The sequence below is a fragment of the Protopterus annectens genome, chromosome 5.part0 (assembly GCF_019279795.1).
Source record: "Protopterus annectens isolate FY-2018-M chromosome 5.part0, PAN1.0, whole genome shotgun sequence".
Lineage (NCBI taxonomy): Eukaryota > Metazoa > Chordata > Ceratodontiformes > Protopteridae > Protopterus > Protopterus annectens.
Window position 1 is genome coordinate 331,397,619 of NC_056735.1, and position 16,123 is coordinate 331,413,741.

The following is a 16,123-nucleotide window of genomic DNA, read 5'->3' on the forward strand; positions in this document are numbered from 1 at the left end:
CTATCAGCATACTATCTGACATCCTACACTCAACTACAGATACATGTCCATAGCCCCACACTATATTATACTAATACCATCCATTCCTCACTCTCCTAACTTGCCATCTCCTCCCAAATCTACAATCACACATCTATTCCATACTTCCACTTCAAAGACGTAGTTGAATGTAATTTTGAGACAGCTTCTCTACTAACACTCTGCTGCCCCAAAGGGGGTAGCGGATAAGACCTATGTTCCTCATACTCTCTTTCTCCAAGCTTTTTGCTTTTACTTTGTTTTAATTCAGCAATAATACTATCAATTTTCACAAACATATTATAATAGTCTGATTTTTTACTCTCAAATAACAAGTCAGTTTTAATATTCTTAAGAGTGTTAGTAGAGAAACTGAGTATGATTTACCTAACACCAACAATAGCAATAGTAATGCTGTGATCAATAACACCCCAGACCCTTTAGAATACCTCCACCTGAGGAGGTCAGAGAGACTAAGGAACCAGAGAGGGGGGAACACCTATTACAACTACAACCACCAAAACCCTACATACACAAAGGGGAAATGGAGAGGGAGGTGAAACAGATACTAAATACTGAATTCAACTGCAATTTGGTTATTTTACTGAACAGTGGAGGTGACTTTAAAGTCTATAATTACAGCAATTATGAGTTTAATGGTCAGATAGCAGATTTGTTTGAAAAAGGCTTGACGTTTGTACCTGACAAAAAAGCCTCATTAGATCAAATTATAATTGACCTAAAGCTTTTTATTAGGAAGTTGAATTTTGAATTTTTATTCAAGGAAACTAGTAACAATAATTATGGACACGCCATACATAAAAAACTAGTATTTTTAATCCCATGTTGCATCCTTCAGTATTGACTTTTGAAAAACTATGTGAGAAGGACATTAGGGAATTGTTTAGAAGGGATGGGGGGAGACATGTTAATAATTTGAACACTGTGGAGAGGGCACTATTAAGGGAAATATGTGAAAATGCAGAAATAAGGGTCATGAAACCTGATAAAGGTGGAGGCCTTGTTATTATGAACCATAATTCCTATATAACTAAAATGTTTACCCTGTTATATGGAGACACCTACTGCAAAATTAGCTTGAATGAAAATAACATTTGTTATAGCAAGATGTATATAATGTTAGAAGAATTGCTCATGAATCAACAAATCCACCCAGAAGAACACCAGTATTTGTTAGTTAAATATCCAAAAATACCTACAATCCTCTGTATCCCCAAGGTACACAAAGACCTAGTTGACCCCCTGTTTAGACCCATTGTGGATGCCTGGGCATCTCAAACATTCCCTATAGCCAAATTCATTGATAGTAAATTAAAAAAATATATTGAAGGACTGCCATTGGATACTTAAAGACTCCTGGGATTTCTTATCTAAAGTTAATAAAGACATGTACACAGATAGCCTGATTTTCATTACAATTGATATTTGGGATTTATTCTCAATCATACCCCATGATACAGGTATAGATTGGTTTGACCAATATCTCTGTCAGTACACTACCCTCAGAAGGACTGCCATTGGATACTTAAAGACTCCTGGGATTTCTTATCTAAAGTTAATAAAGACATGTACACAGATAGTCTGATTTTCTTTACAATTGATGTTCAGGATTTATTCTCAATCACACCCCATGATACAGGTATAGATTGGTTCTACCAATATCTCTGCCAGTACACTATCCTCAATCATACCTGTATTTTAACAATTAGGACACTAATGGAACTAGTGTTAGATATTAACATTACTACCTTTGAGCAGCAGTTATTTAAACAAGTCAAGTGGGTAGCAATGGGGGCAGCTTGTGCCCCCATTTTTCCCAACATCATACTGGCTTTCTGTGAAAGAGATATATTTAATAGTCCTTATGTTAATTCTTGGACATTTTACGGTCGTTACCTGGATGATATTATTATCCTGTGGAACAGGGATATGAGAGAATTAGGACATTTTCTAGAATTCTTGAACACTAGCACTGACTTTTTAGAATTTATACATTCTACTCGTGTCATGGAAGTGAACTACTTGGACATTACTATTAAGAAAGATGAGGTCAACAACCAATTCACCTCTACTATCTTCCATAAGCCCACCTACTCAAACACCCTCCTACACTTTGACAGCTGTCACCCCCTGCACCAAAAGAAGGCACTTGTAAAAGGACAGGGGGTACGACTTGCCAGGATGATATCTAAATATGATGGTTTCATTGAGCAAATGGAGACCTTAAAAGGGATGTTAAAACAAAGAGGGTACCCTGCTAACTACATAAACAATATTTTCCAGAAGGTAATAAACAAGAGGGCCAGTGGTTATTTTTCCCCCTACTTGGTACAGGGGAAGGGTCATTAAATAAGGAAAATCATGAGACCAGGACTCTTTTTAATAAATCAGCTATCTTTAAATTCAATCAACATTTTTATAACATTAGGAACATCATCAGACATAATTGGAATATTTTAGCACTGATGCAGAACAAGCACAGTTACTAGGTCCTGTCCCCAGTATTGTGTAGAAAAAGGATTGTAGTATCAAAAACATGCTCGAAAGGCAGAAACATGACCTTGACACAGGGACGGGGATGGTAAAATGCTGCTATTAATTACAATGCCAATATATTATTGAGGCTAAGGAGATATGTATTCCCAATTATGGGAGACACATTATATGTAGGAAAGTCTCTTGTAGTAGTAAAGCAGTGGTTTATTTGGCCCTATGCTCCCAATGTCTGAGTTTCTATATTGGTAAAACCAAAAATGCATTTAGGAGTAGAATATACCAACACTACTATGACATCAACAGAAAAGATGGTAAAAATGCATTGGCAACACATGTAGCAGCCAATGAAGGACATGGGTTTAAATTCATTATTATAGAACAGATTAGAATGGAAGAAAGAGGTGGGCCACTTAATGATTTTTTAGAATTGTCAGACCTTAGATGGCAAATTAGGATGAATGAGTCAGAAGTACCAGGTCTTAATAGTGCAGTATCCATCAGCTCTGTTCTTAGGCTTAAGGCACACTTTTTATATGATAGTCATAGACACTAATTTTAGGATAGCATGGTAAAATACAATACATTTTAATATCATTTATATGCATATATATATATATTTATAGTTTTCTTGGACTATTTTAATCTAAAATATGGTTCATTCATTGTACACATTTTGATATGTATTTTTTATACATTTTTTCAACTGTATTATTTCAATTTGGACTGCTATATAATGTGTGTGGCTCTTTAAAATGCCCTTTAAGGGCACTATTTTATTAATTAGTCAATTATGTTCATTAATTTCATGTGGTTGCATATATAAGGCTGTTGGATAATATGTTGCATTATTCTGAAGAAATTTCTATTCAATAGACGAAAGCACTCAATAAATGTTGTTTGTGTGGATTGGACCTTATCAGTTTGTGCGGAGCTGTGGTTTCATACTATTGTACTATCTAATTATTGTATTTTGCTTATATTTCTGCAGAGCTTTTCTCCCCGGGCCTCACTGAAAATGGGCTTCTGGCCCAGTCAGACTTTTCCGGTAAACAAATGTAAATAAATAAATAAATAAAGACATTAATGGAAGAAACTAAGACTTCAGTATCCAAAATTATTTATATCTCAAATATGAGTGACTATACATTTAGGATCAAAAAGATTTTCCAGAAAACAAAACTACATCAAAGCAAACTATGATTGCAAAAAATGACTACATGAATAAGGAACAGGACAGATTACAATAAAATAAGTTGATAATATTAAAATGGCTGTTTCAATAGTATAACTTGAAATATTTGTTTATAACAATTGAATACATATCTCTTTATAATACTATACAATGTATATAAAAATAAGAATAAATGTTTATACAAAAAGAAGTCTGGTTTAAAAATTTCCAGCCAATCAAACACTGAAAACGTAAATAAGGAAGAAAATTAGTGTGACTTATTGGAAACTGTGGGTGAGATTTTTAGACAACGAATAACAATCAGTCACTGTTCACAGGTCAGTGTGATTAGAAGGCAGAAAGGCAACCGACTGCAGTGGTGACCAGTTAGAAGGAATCACTTGAGAAGAGCAGAGTCCAATGGCAGCAAAAAAGAGGGACAACAAGTGAACTAGGATATCAAGGAAACAGTATATATCAAGCAAACCAGCTTTGCAACTTCCATCAGGGTCCCAGGAAGAGCAGAACATGATAAAATTGGAAGTTTGTCAACAATCATTGCAAAAAGTACTGAGGAAACAAATTCACCATGAAAAAGGAACACTAGATCATGCTGGAGAGACAGATACTTCTCCCAGAGACTGCTGCATCTCTAGAACAGTCTCCCTATTCACATAAAACAGAGCTCCTCACTGACCCTATTCAAATATAACCTAGATAATTGAATGGGAGACTGCAAAATCGCCCCTGGGGTGGCACCCATGTCCCTCATGGACAGGGGTAGCTGCTGTTGATCACAAACCCACTCTGTTCATAAATTTGTTCTGTGTGTGTGTGTGTGTGTGTGTGTGTGTGTGTGTGTGTGTGTGTGTGTGTGTGTGTGTATCTATATCTATATCTATATATATATATATATATATATATATATATTTGGAAGTAGTGGTGACTTACCCCCATGTCAGTTGGTGAAAACATGTTTTTGTTTGGTTTCTAATGTTGGGAGTGTCACTGATTCGAGTATGACTTCCTAAGGTTTTAAACATTTTAGGATCTCTTAGAAAGCTCAAGATTATTTGTAGTAAACCAATTTAGCAAAATAAATATACAGGGTCAAATCCTAACAGCTTATTAAAAGAAGAGTCTAAATGATATCTGACTATCAAGTCTTTCATTGCAGTCACAATAATTTTTGTTTTGTAAAATGCTTCAGCACATTTTATGTAGTACAAAATGTCACACAGAATTTGCAATGACTTCCTGGGACACTGTGTATTCTGAATAATGTGATGCTTAATAAAATAGCATAGCAGAGGCATCTACTAAACCTGGAATGTGAACTGAAATGGAATTTTAAAAAGTATGGATTTATAATAATGTGCAAAAATAGATTTATCACTCAATACTGTGCTGAAGAGCTGTAATCTCAGTGATATTTGTGTGTGTGTGTGTGTGTGTGTGTGTGTGTGTGTGTGTGTGTGTGTGTGTGTGTGTGTGTGTGTGCATGTGTATACCACTTATTTGCAAAAACATATATATATATATATATATATATATATGTGTGTGTATGTGTAGGTGTACCACTTCTGAGCAAACATACACAAAGTCAGCTGAAATAATATTGACTGTATATGGTCAAAAACAAGAAAGTCGACAAGTCACTATGCATGGGCTGAGAAACAGCCTCAGTTCATGTAATTTATAACTTTTCAAAAAAAAAAAATAAAACATCCCTGGGTATTTATTAATATGTGTATACATGTCACACTAATCTTACATGTTTATCTCATGTTAATGCAATGAGCGGCAGTGCTCACTGAATATGCAAATTGCTAGGCAAGCCTACTCATTCAACAGCACCTGTTCTTGCCCAGAATACCTACTAATGGTGATACTGAGGTACAGAGAGGCTTGAGCACACAATATAAACAACAGGTTGTAAATGCACTCAGCCATATTAAGCAAGCACATAAGGACAGCACAATACAAGGCAAGGGTAACTTCAAGTACATAATTAAAAGGCACAGGGAGCTTAATGAGTAATGTGTATTTATAAATAAGCAGGTTAATGTACAAACACCACTAATTAAACATTAATGATGACTTATATAAGTAACCATGTCAACACAGGAACATATCTACATAATAAAAAGTAAAGGCTGACAAAAGCATGTGAGAGGGACACAGCTAGAGTGTAACAGAGTAAATGTGATACATATAAAATTCATTTAAATTATAGATGTGAGGTAACAGTTGGCAAAGAAAGTACATACATTAGCAGATATTGCATATACTGCATGTAGTACACATCAGGGATGTATCCAAAAAGTGAAATGTTGTAACAAACATTATGCTGTTGGGACACCTCCCATTTGCCACCTAAAAAAATAAACTCTCAAACTGTTGCCCTATGTACTTTATAAAGGGACATTTTATGTTCAGTTGTTGACACTTGTAACAAAGAAGTTCTATTTTAAAGTTAAAATTGTCTCAGAAAGGCATGTGCTCCATACAAATGTACATTATACAATAGTTTAGACTTGCTCAGAAAATAATTGCACTCACATAAGTTCATTTAGAAGTGCCTTGCTACACCCATGTTGAATATGCACGGACCTTCTCTCCCAGTGTGATGTATGTGATAAAAGTAATCAAAGGAAACAGTTTACATCCAGATGATTGATGTTAGAATATACATACAGGTTAAAGAATTGTCACCCTTTTATTGCCTTATTTGTATGAAGGAAATAATAATGAAATTGTAATGGCAATGTTTATACCTGTAACAACTGTGAAGGCATTCCAATAATGGAATTAAATCAGGAAAAGTATTTGAGGCAGCAACCTGCATGTTGTGAATCACAGAAAGTGTGACTGTTCATACATGCAGTGTGTATGTATGTAATCCATTCCAGAGCTATGACTTTGGCCAACTTATCAACAGAGTAATGTTCTGCTAGCCATACTTTTAATTGTCTAACAGATGTGAGATGTACATATTTGCAAAATGAGGGGTTTGGTCATGTAAAATATACTAACATGCACATAAATCAAGGAAAGATTCATGTATACACAGTACCTTGACAACTGGGATGTGTGTTTAGGAATGTTAGTATATCAGTATGCATAGGATGTATCTGTATAAGACAAATGTGTAGGCAGCCCATACAAGAGTAGGTCAAACAAACGTACACGCCAGCATTATTGTATAATGACATCAGCTACAGGGGAAATAAAACAACTGCCATGTTATAATTACTTGAGTATGAAGCATTAGAGAAAGCGTAATCAATTGCATAATGTGTGTCCTTCATGCTGCAACTGCCACACCATACATGTTGAAACACAAAAGTCTATCAAAGTACGTGTGAATGCAGTATAGCATCATGCTGTACATGACATTTAGTCCTGAAGTGAGCCTTATTAAACTCATTAGTAATGCCTGTATGAAAAGTACAGCAACATAAATCACAACCATGTTAAACATTCGTGTGTAATATTAACTGACCTTTTGAAGACTTACATTACATACACAAAATAGACACTGACTTGTGACAAACATTGCTATCCTCCATGTGTATATCAATGATTTCATTGTGAGAATGTTGGCAAAGCCAGCCATGCAGAGGATAACTCTATTTCTTTTGACAAACACGAACAAATGACAACCACTATATCATAATATTTAGTGCATAATGTTCTTTGTGCTAAATGGTGCACATCTACTACATCATTATACTGGGCATGCTCATAAGGAAGTATAGCAATGGCTACAATAACAACTACCTGACACAAACCCATAAGAAAGTATCATATCACAGGTCCAATCATACTTTGTGACAATGTTGTAGCATGCCAACATCAAGAAATGATGAATAAGCCATTATTTCCTTTAAAGCCCTATATTGTGAACAAAATAATAAAATGTATACATAAATGTTTCCATTAAGACATGCAGTACAAATCAGTCTTCTTGAGGAAATAGGTAATGCCTGTGAGCATTCTCTGACATACTCAGCAGTAACATCTTGCTAGACTCAAACACATGCCTGAGGTCAGACTTCAAAGAGAGAGGAATATCAACCATTGATGCCACAGAAAGAAGCACATCTGATATGTCATGAAGAACACACTTGAATGGATTACGTCAGTATCCTACTGAAATCGCTATGGCTACCCTAACATAGAATCTGAGATCTAAAACAGTGCCCATTTACTGTGCCATATCCCTAGCCTTAAGTTAAGCTACTCCTGCATCTCATAACTGTCTGACATACTTACCCTACCAGATTCAAACTCCCATATATGATACTCCACACTCTACAGAGCTGTGAGTTAACTGCTTCTACCACACAAGATAGTAATGGACATGTGTCACAAAGATCACACTTCAAGGTGTAAACTAAAAAAGACTTTTGATGGTCATTTACCGAATACAAATTGTTCCAAGGGATCAAAAGGATGTTGTAATGTTGCTGTACACACAAGTGTGATTTAGCCATGTCACTGTTTGTTGGGTAAGCCATTCTTGTCCATCTATATTGTTTTGCACATATACCTTCTTAAATTTAAACCAATACCTATTTGGGTACACATGTTACAGAAGTCAGTATTAACTGCATGTGGCACAGGAGATCTCTAATCACAAGTATCACAAAACACCTATTTGACTGGCATAAAACTCTCAATGTGTTGAAAGGCATTTGTTATAGCTATTCCACAATCTGTAGAACTGTGAATTAACTGCACTCACCAAAGATGAAGTCTTAGTATAACTGTGAGACAGAACATATTTGCAGGCATAACATAATTGTGTTTCAAATCATTTGTTTGGGCTAAAACTAAAGGAGGACCCCTATCCCACTGTAATTCTATACAATACAACTGTGATGGAAATCATTCATCCTTAGCAGTAGAGTCACTCACTCATACTACTGAGGCATTGTGGGAGTCAAACACATACCTATCTGACAACATACAGCTACAGGATATTACATTGACTGTACATCCCACAGGAGAAGTCATACTATAAATGTGAGACAGAGCATATCTGAATGTATGATGTCATCATAGCACTGCTTGCTATACATGTAGCTTTAAATTAAACGAGTAGAGTGATTGTTCTCAAAATCCTGCATGACAGTAGGTGTACCCAAATGCATGTTGCATAATCCATTCATCCCTGTGACTGAAAAAGCATACACATGCAGAATAAGTAGGGAATACCAGATTCAAACTCATGTCTTACTAAGTCCACAAGTTACGGAATATTGAGTTACTTCCTGATGCCACAGGAAAAGGCTTACCACAGGGTTGATATAAATCACATTTCAACAAATGGGCTTATCAGTGTTTAACAAAGCAGTTGTCTGTGCTAAAATGGGCAAAAGTAGTGAAAAGACCCTCTCTGGCTATGCAGTGACACATCAGATCTGTAGGTGATACCATTCCTACATAGCACTAGAGAGCATACCTCTCAACTTCTTAGAGCAAGAAATCTGGACAAAGCTATATATAAAAGTGGAACAAAGGCCCAAAAATAGGGACGATTTTTAAATATTGCTCTTACAAACTTAGAAAGTTGATAGAATAATAGGTTTTTCATTAACATGTATTTACTGAAGGGTATGAAGATATGTACGAGGGTAGTGTGACAGTGGTGGGAGTGACGGATGTGTTTAAGGTGGAGGTGGGATTACATCAAGGATCAGCTCTGAGCCCTTTCTTATTTGCAATGGTGATGGACAGGTTGACAGACGAGATCAGACAGGAGTCCCCGTGGACTGTGATGTTTGCAGATGACATTGTGATCTGTAGTGAGAGTAGGGAACAGGTGGAGGAGACCCTGGAGAGGTGGAGATATGCTCTAGAGAGAAGAGGAATGAAGGTCAGCAGGACTAAGACAGAATATATGTGTGCGAATGAGAGGAAGGATAGAGGAATAGTGAGGATGCAGGGTGTAGAGGTGGTGAAGGTGAATGAGTTTAAGTACTTGGGATCAACAGTTCAGAGTAATGGTGAGTGTAGAAGAGAGGTGAAGAAGAGAGTACAGGCAGGATGGAGTGGGTGGAGAAGAGTGTCAGGAGTAATTTGTGGCAGACGAGTACCAGTAAGAGTGAAATGGAAGGTCTGCAAGAGAGTAGTGAGACCAGCTATGTTATATGGGTTGGAGACATTGACAAAAAGGCAGGAGTCAGAGCTTGACGTGGCAGAGCTGAAGATGTTAAGATTTGCACTGGGTGTGACGAGGATGGACAGGATTAGGAATAAGTATATTAGAGGGTCAGCCCAGGTTGGAAGGTTTGGAGACAAAGCCAGAGAGGCAAGACTATGTTGGTTTGGACATGTGCTGAGGAGGGATGCAGAGTATATTGGGAAAAAGATGCTAAGGATGAAGCTGCCGGGTAACAGGAAAAGAGGAAGGCCTAAGATAAGGTTTATGGATGTGGTGAGAGAGGATATGCAGGTGGTTGGTGTGACAGAGCAAGATGCAGAGGACAGGAGGAAATGGAAACAGTTGATCTGCTGTGGCGACCCCTAATGGGAGCAGCTGAAAGAAGAAGAAGAAGAAGATGAAGTCTGAAACTCAAATGTCTGTCATTATTTTTTAACTTCAGTCCTTAATGATGAACCACTAATGTGCCAGAAAACCACAATGTTTATGAAAAAAATGGACCATAAATATTAGGCAAAATCTGGACATTCCGTGCAAATCTGTACTGGTGAAAGGTATGCTAGAGAGACGCACACTCAGTGTAGTCAGTCACTGCTGGATTCAAACCACCTACATATCTAGCTATGCAATCTAGTGAACACGGTGCTAAATGCAAGAAACACAGGTGAAATCTTAATGTAAGTTCTAGATAGAGCACATTTGAAAGGACGACATCATCATTGTGTAGCAATACAGTTGTACTTCTGTTAAAAGAGGAATAAATTGATGGGGCAGTCCTATTTCAGTGCAAATGTCACTCCTGAGTGGAAGGGTCCACATCAGATACATGGGTGCAGTCCATCCTACCTAGCAATACAAACACCCACACACACGCGCACACACACACACACACACACACACACACACACACACACACACACACACACACACACACACACACGCACATACTCATACTGGTTCTACACTATTGGTTATGAACCACCTACCTATCTAGTTACATAATCTAGAGTACATAGTACCATCTGCAAGCACCACAGCAGAAGTTGTATTTAATTGTGAGATAAAGGTAATTTAAAAGGATGACCTCATCAGTGTGCTGTACAGAAGATGTGAATAAAATAATGGGGGAGGCCTCTGCCAGTGTAAGCATGTCTCCTAAGTGGAAGTATGCAGAATGGATCTGTTGTGAAGCAATTTCTACCTGACATTACAGACACATACATAATCATACTACTTGTTCACTGGTAGATTTGAACCACCTACTTATCTAGTTACACAACCTGGAGTACACAGTATCAACTGCAAGCACCACATGAGAAGGGAGATTACAAGAGTAAGATGGTGCACATTTCAAAGAATGACCACATCAGTGTGTTGCAGAGAAGATGTATTGGCTACAACTGGAAGAAACTGATGGAGGAGCCTTTTCCCAATGTAAATGTTTCTCAGGAGTGGAACTGTAAACATCAGATCTGTTGTTGAAGAAATATTTACCTAACACTTGAGACACACACATGCACAAGCATACTAGTTCTACGCTGTTGGATTTGAGCCACCTACCAATCTAATTACACAATCTAGAGTACACAGTATCAACCACAAGCACCACAGGAGAAATCTGAATGTAAATATGAGATAGTGCAGATTTGAAAGTGTTGCAGTGATGTCTTGGCTAAAACTGGAAAGTAATAAAAGGGAAGCCCTTTCCCTGTTTATATGCTTCTCCTGAGTGGAAGTATCCACATCAGATGTGTGGGCAAAGCCAGTCCTATGTAGCACTACAAAGGCATACCTACACACTAATGCTAGTCAGTCACTACTGTATTTGAGCAACTACCCATCTAAGTGCACAATATAGAGTATATTGTATCAACTGTAAGTGCCACAGGAGAAGTTTGACTTTAAATATGAGATAATGCACATTTGTAAGGATTGCCACATCAGTGTTTCAAAGATGATAGCATTTGTGCAATGATAACCACACTACTGCAATCAAAATTAAAATCTGCAGTTTTCCCATAACATATTTAATGCCATTTACCATTACTTAGTATTGTTGCATGATATCAAGCATCATGCAAATACTAAGGGCAAAAAATCTAGGGTTTACTTATGGGTCATCTCTAGCCATGTATACTGTGTGTGATTCTATTTTTTTTTCACCAGATTAAACATGCAAAAAGGGATTAATAGGACAGTGATGGAAATGGGGGACAAGCAGTGAGTAGGACATTTGAAAGAATAAAGGAATGTGTAGAATGGTGGCAGGAGAGAACCATAGTTATCAACTTTCTCGCAAGATAAATATTTTTGTAATAATAATTTTATGAATTTGGATAGTCATTACATCAGGGGTGGGTGACAACAACTGAATAATGTTCTATGGCCAATTGGACCAAATCCATTGTATCATGCAGACATAAAGGTAAAGTGGAGAGCTATGTATGGGGTGTAACTTTTTTGTGGAACAGGTGTCCATTTTTTTTTTTTGTAGAGTGTGGGATTGTTGGGAAGGTGGTTAGGAATAAAAGGGCTAGGTAGGGTAGGTTAGGTAGCAAGTGCAGACATACAGGACATGCAAGACAGACATGGATGGAGATAGATACAAAAGGCTGGTGGTCACCATGACTGGGGTTAGGTGGGAGACCTTGGAGGCACATCCACGCAGAGCCAGACCCAGCACTATGTGATTTAAGTAACTGCCTAGGACCCACTGGCTTGAGGGGGGGGGCAGCTACAAAATTAATTTAATTAAAAAAGGTTAAGTTTTCCTACATTTTTTTCTATAAATCACTTTATTAACAAACATGCATAAAAAAGCATGCATTCATAACTGTTAGTAAATGCATAACAGATAATAAAAACAATACATATAAACATCAGATGCCATGACCTACTACACAGACATTACTGAATAGTATCCCTAAACTTGAATCATGAGTAGCTGTCTTTAATTTAATAAAAAGAGCAAAATTGACCAGGATTGATTCCATAATGGCGTAAACAAATAAACATTGTTCCACATTTTTAGACCTAGTCTTTAGTCCTCCTGTCCAGTTGAGCCTCATTAGGGTAAGATCCAGTCAAAAATTAGTTTCTGAAACATTAAAGAGGAATGAGCAAGGAGGCAGTGTCATTCAGGAGTTTTAAACTGCAATCCAGTTCTGAAAAGAGATTTAGGTTAGAGACATAGTGACCCATTTATCTTAGCTGATTAAGCATTAAATCAGGCAACTGCAAAGTTCTCATATACCATTTCCTATATTTGATTGTCACTGAGCCCCTTCCCTCTCTCCTAACACAGCTGTGGGAGTCTTGTTCAAACCAGTGGGTACCTAACCTTATGGATCCATTAGCTAGAATAGTTGACTTAAACTGCAGGCACTTCCAGAGATAGGATGTGAAATAATCATTCTTCTTCTTTCGGCTTTTCCCAGTTAGGGATCACCACAGCGAAACACCGGTCCACTAATGATTGGTAGAAGATTTTTATGGTGCCGAGGTGCCAGCTCGATGCCCAACCTTCAATGAAGGCATGCCCATTCATGCATGTCTTTCAAAGGCCACTCGTCTGCGGGGAGGACATGCAGACTCCACACAGAAGGCGCTCCAGCCAAGAATCGAATGGGAGAACCTCTTGCTGTGAGGCGACAACGCTACCACTGCACCACCGCAGCAGCATGTGAAATAATCATTGTTATCCTTTAATGCTGTAAAAGAGCTTTAGCTCCCAGATCCCATAAATTCTGCATGGACAATACTCTGCCCTTTATCCACTCCACCCACCAAATCAGTTTTGAAGCCATTTTATAACTGTCATTCTCCCATAGTGGGAAATCTAGAGTGCTCACCCTCTGTGAACTGCTCTTAAGCCATCCTTTTAATAAAAAAAATATCTTTCTAAGACCTCTGGATCCCACACTTTGAAGGATGGGGCTATTGTCCCTGTCCCTAATGGCAGTTGAAAGGGTACTCACTGGGGGAGGTGGGATGGGAATGAGTCTTTTCATAAAGATGGTCCACTACAGAAGCTTCATACGCAACAGATCAGGTAGTCCAAATCTTCTTAAGAACTAAGGACTCATCAGCTTCCGGTGACTTACCCAAGGGGGTTTACTACACCAGATAAAATCAACTAGCAGTTTGTTACACAGATCTGGACACCAAAGAGTTGAAAATTTGGCAGTAGATAGCAGTATTTTGGGAACCATGTACATTTTTACTACCTGGATTTTATTGGGGGAAAAACAAATTGATTCTTGACAGGTATATGTACTTATCCTTTATACTTTTAATAGTAGATGCCATATTAATTGCTGCCAATTCATCTGAATTCAGAGATATAAGTTGCATAACCACCTGGAGAGGAAGCCTTGCTATTTGATTCAGATTAGCTAATCCCACCTGGCTAAAGGGAAAGATGACACATTTATCCTCGTTCACAGTAAAACCTGTAAAATATTCTGTAGTGCTCAAAAAAGTTAACACCTGCTCAACTTGCATAACAGGGTCTTGCATCCAGATTGTATAATCATCTGTAAACAAAGCAGTAAAAGGAACTGGGAGACCTCTAATATGTATCTCCATATACTGAAACTGGGACCATTCTGTAGCTCTGCCTTAGGGGAGTGAACCCCATTGGTGAAAACTTGTGCTGAGTGAGTTTTAGTATACAAATTTACATATATTAATAAAACTCTGAGAAAAACCTGTAGAGCCCTCCAAATAAATTTCCAGGAAATCAAGTCAAAGGCCTTGTGAAAATCAAGTAGAACCACCACAACTGGGACATTCTGTTTAAGACAAAATGCCTACATATTAAGCTAAAACTGCACCGACTCTACACTCCCAACCCTACCCTTAATAAAACCTTGATGAGTTTGCTCCATGAACTGTAGAAAGACGTTGTCCAATCTATTGGCCAGGAGACTAGCAAACATTTTAAGATCAGATTGCAATAAAGAGATAGAGCAATAGTTGAATGGGTCTGAAACATCATTGTTGGGATTGGAGAGCATTATTACTTTAGTGCATGTTGTATCATTTGGAATGTAAAACCGATATAAGAGTATTGTCAGGGATTTCTGAAAACCAGCATATAAATCTGTCAAAAACGTCCATCTCTGAGACTTTACCATGTAGAAGACCTCCAATAGCGTGGGATATCTTTTCTGAGGTGACAGGCACACTCAGAACTGCCACAACTACCTGGAATAATTGGGGAAGCTATATCCTTTGAAAATGACTGCCTCGTTACACTGTGGGTCATCCAGTTGCTAATCAGTATGTGTAAAATATTCCTTATAAAAACCTTGTTTATATCAGCTGGATTAAACACCAACTGGCCCATGCTATCTTTTATAGCACACACGCTACCATTTCTCTAGCCCACCATTTACATTTAAGTGCCAAGACTGTGTGGGATTTTATCCATTTAGTCCAGTGGAAGAGCTTGATTCTGTCTCATTTATCAACATTGCTCATAGGATCATAGGAGGTTACTACACTATCGACCCGGAGGTCATTTCAAGCCTAGCCATTTCATTCTAATGTAATACTATAGATACTCTAGTCAATACCCAGAATTGCATTTAGTAATAACTGCCCATGCCCAGGAGGGTTGTGGGCACTCTCCCCTGTAAGAATTTATGGTGCCCCATCCACTCATCCAGGTTCCTTTTGGACAGTGTCATAGAGGTGCTCTACTTCACATGAATTGGCAGTATAGTCCAAAGACACGGTAGTCACTGGGAGACAAATCTGTCTTTGTCCTATTTAAGTTGCAGGCCATATTTAGGTTCCTGGAATGGATAGCTCTAATCCCATTTGATTTACAGATGTGCAGCAAATTCATTAGGTTTGGGTCAGAGATTTTGCTGTAAGTCAGGTATAAGTCTCCCCTAAGGAGTCTATACAATACTGAGTAAAGTGACAGGGACTTTAGTCAGTCTGCATAAGGCAGTTGCTGGAGTCCCTTAATCGTCTTAGTTAGAAATCTCTGTGGTCTCTCCAATTGCTGCAGGTGCTTTGTACAGTACATTCCAAAAGGGGCATTATACTCAATTATGGGCCTGATTAGTGACTAGTATAGAGAGCTTATAGCCTCCTTTGATCTAGAGGCGATGCCTTTGTTAATCAAGTGTGCAATGCAGAAAGCCTTCCTCACTACAGTAGATGCATGGTGGTCTAAGTTAAGGTCACAGTCTACTTGTGACCCCAGATCTCTTACCACTTTGTAGGCACAT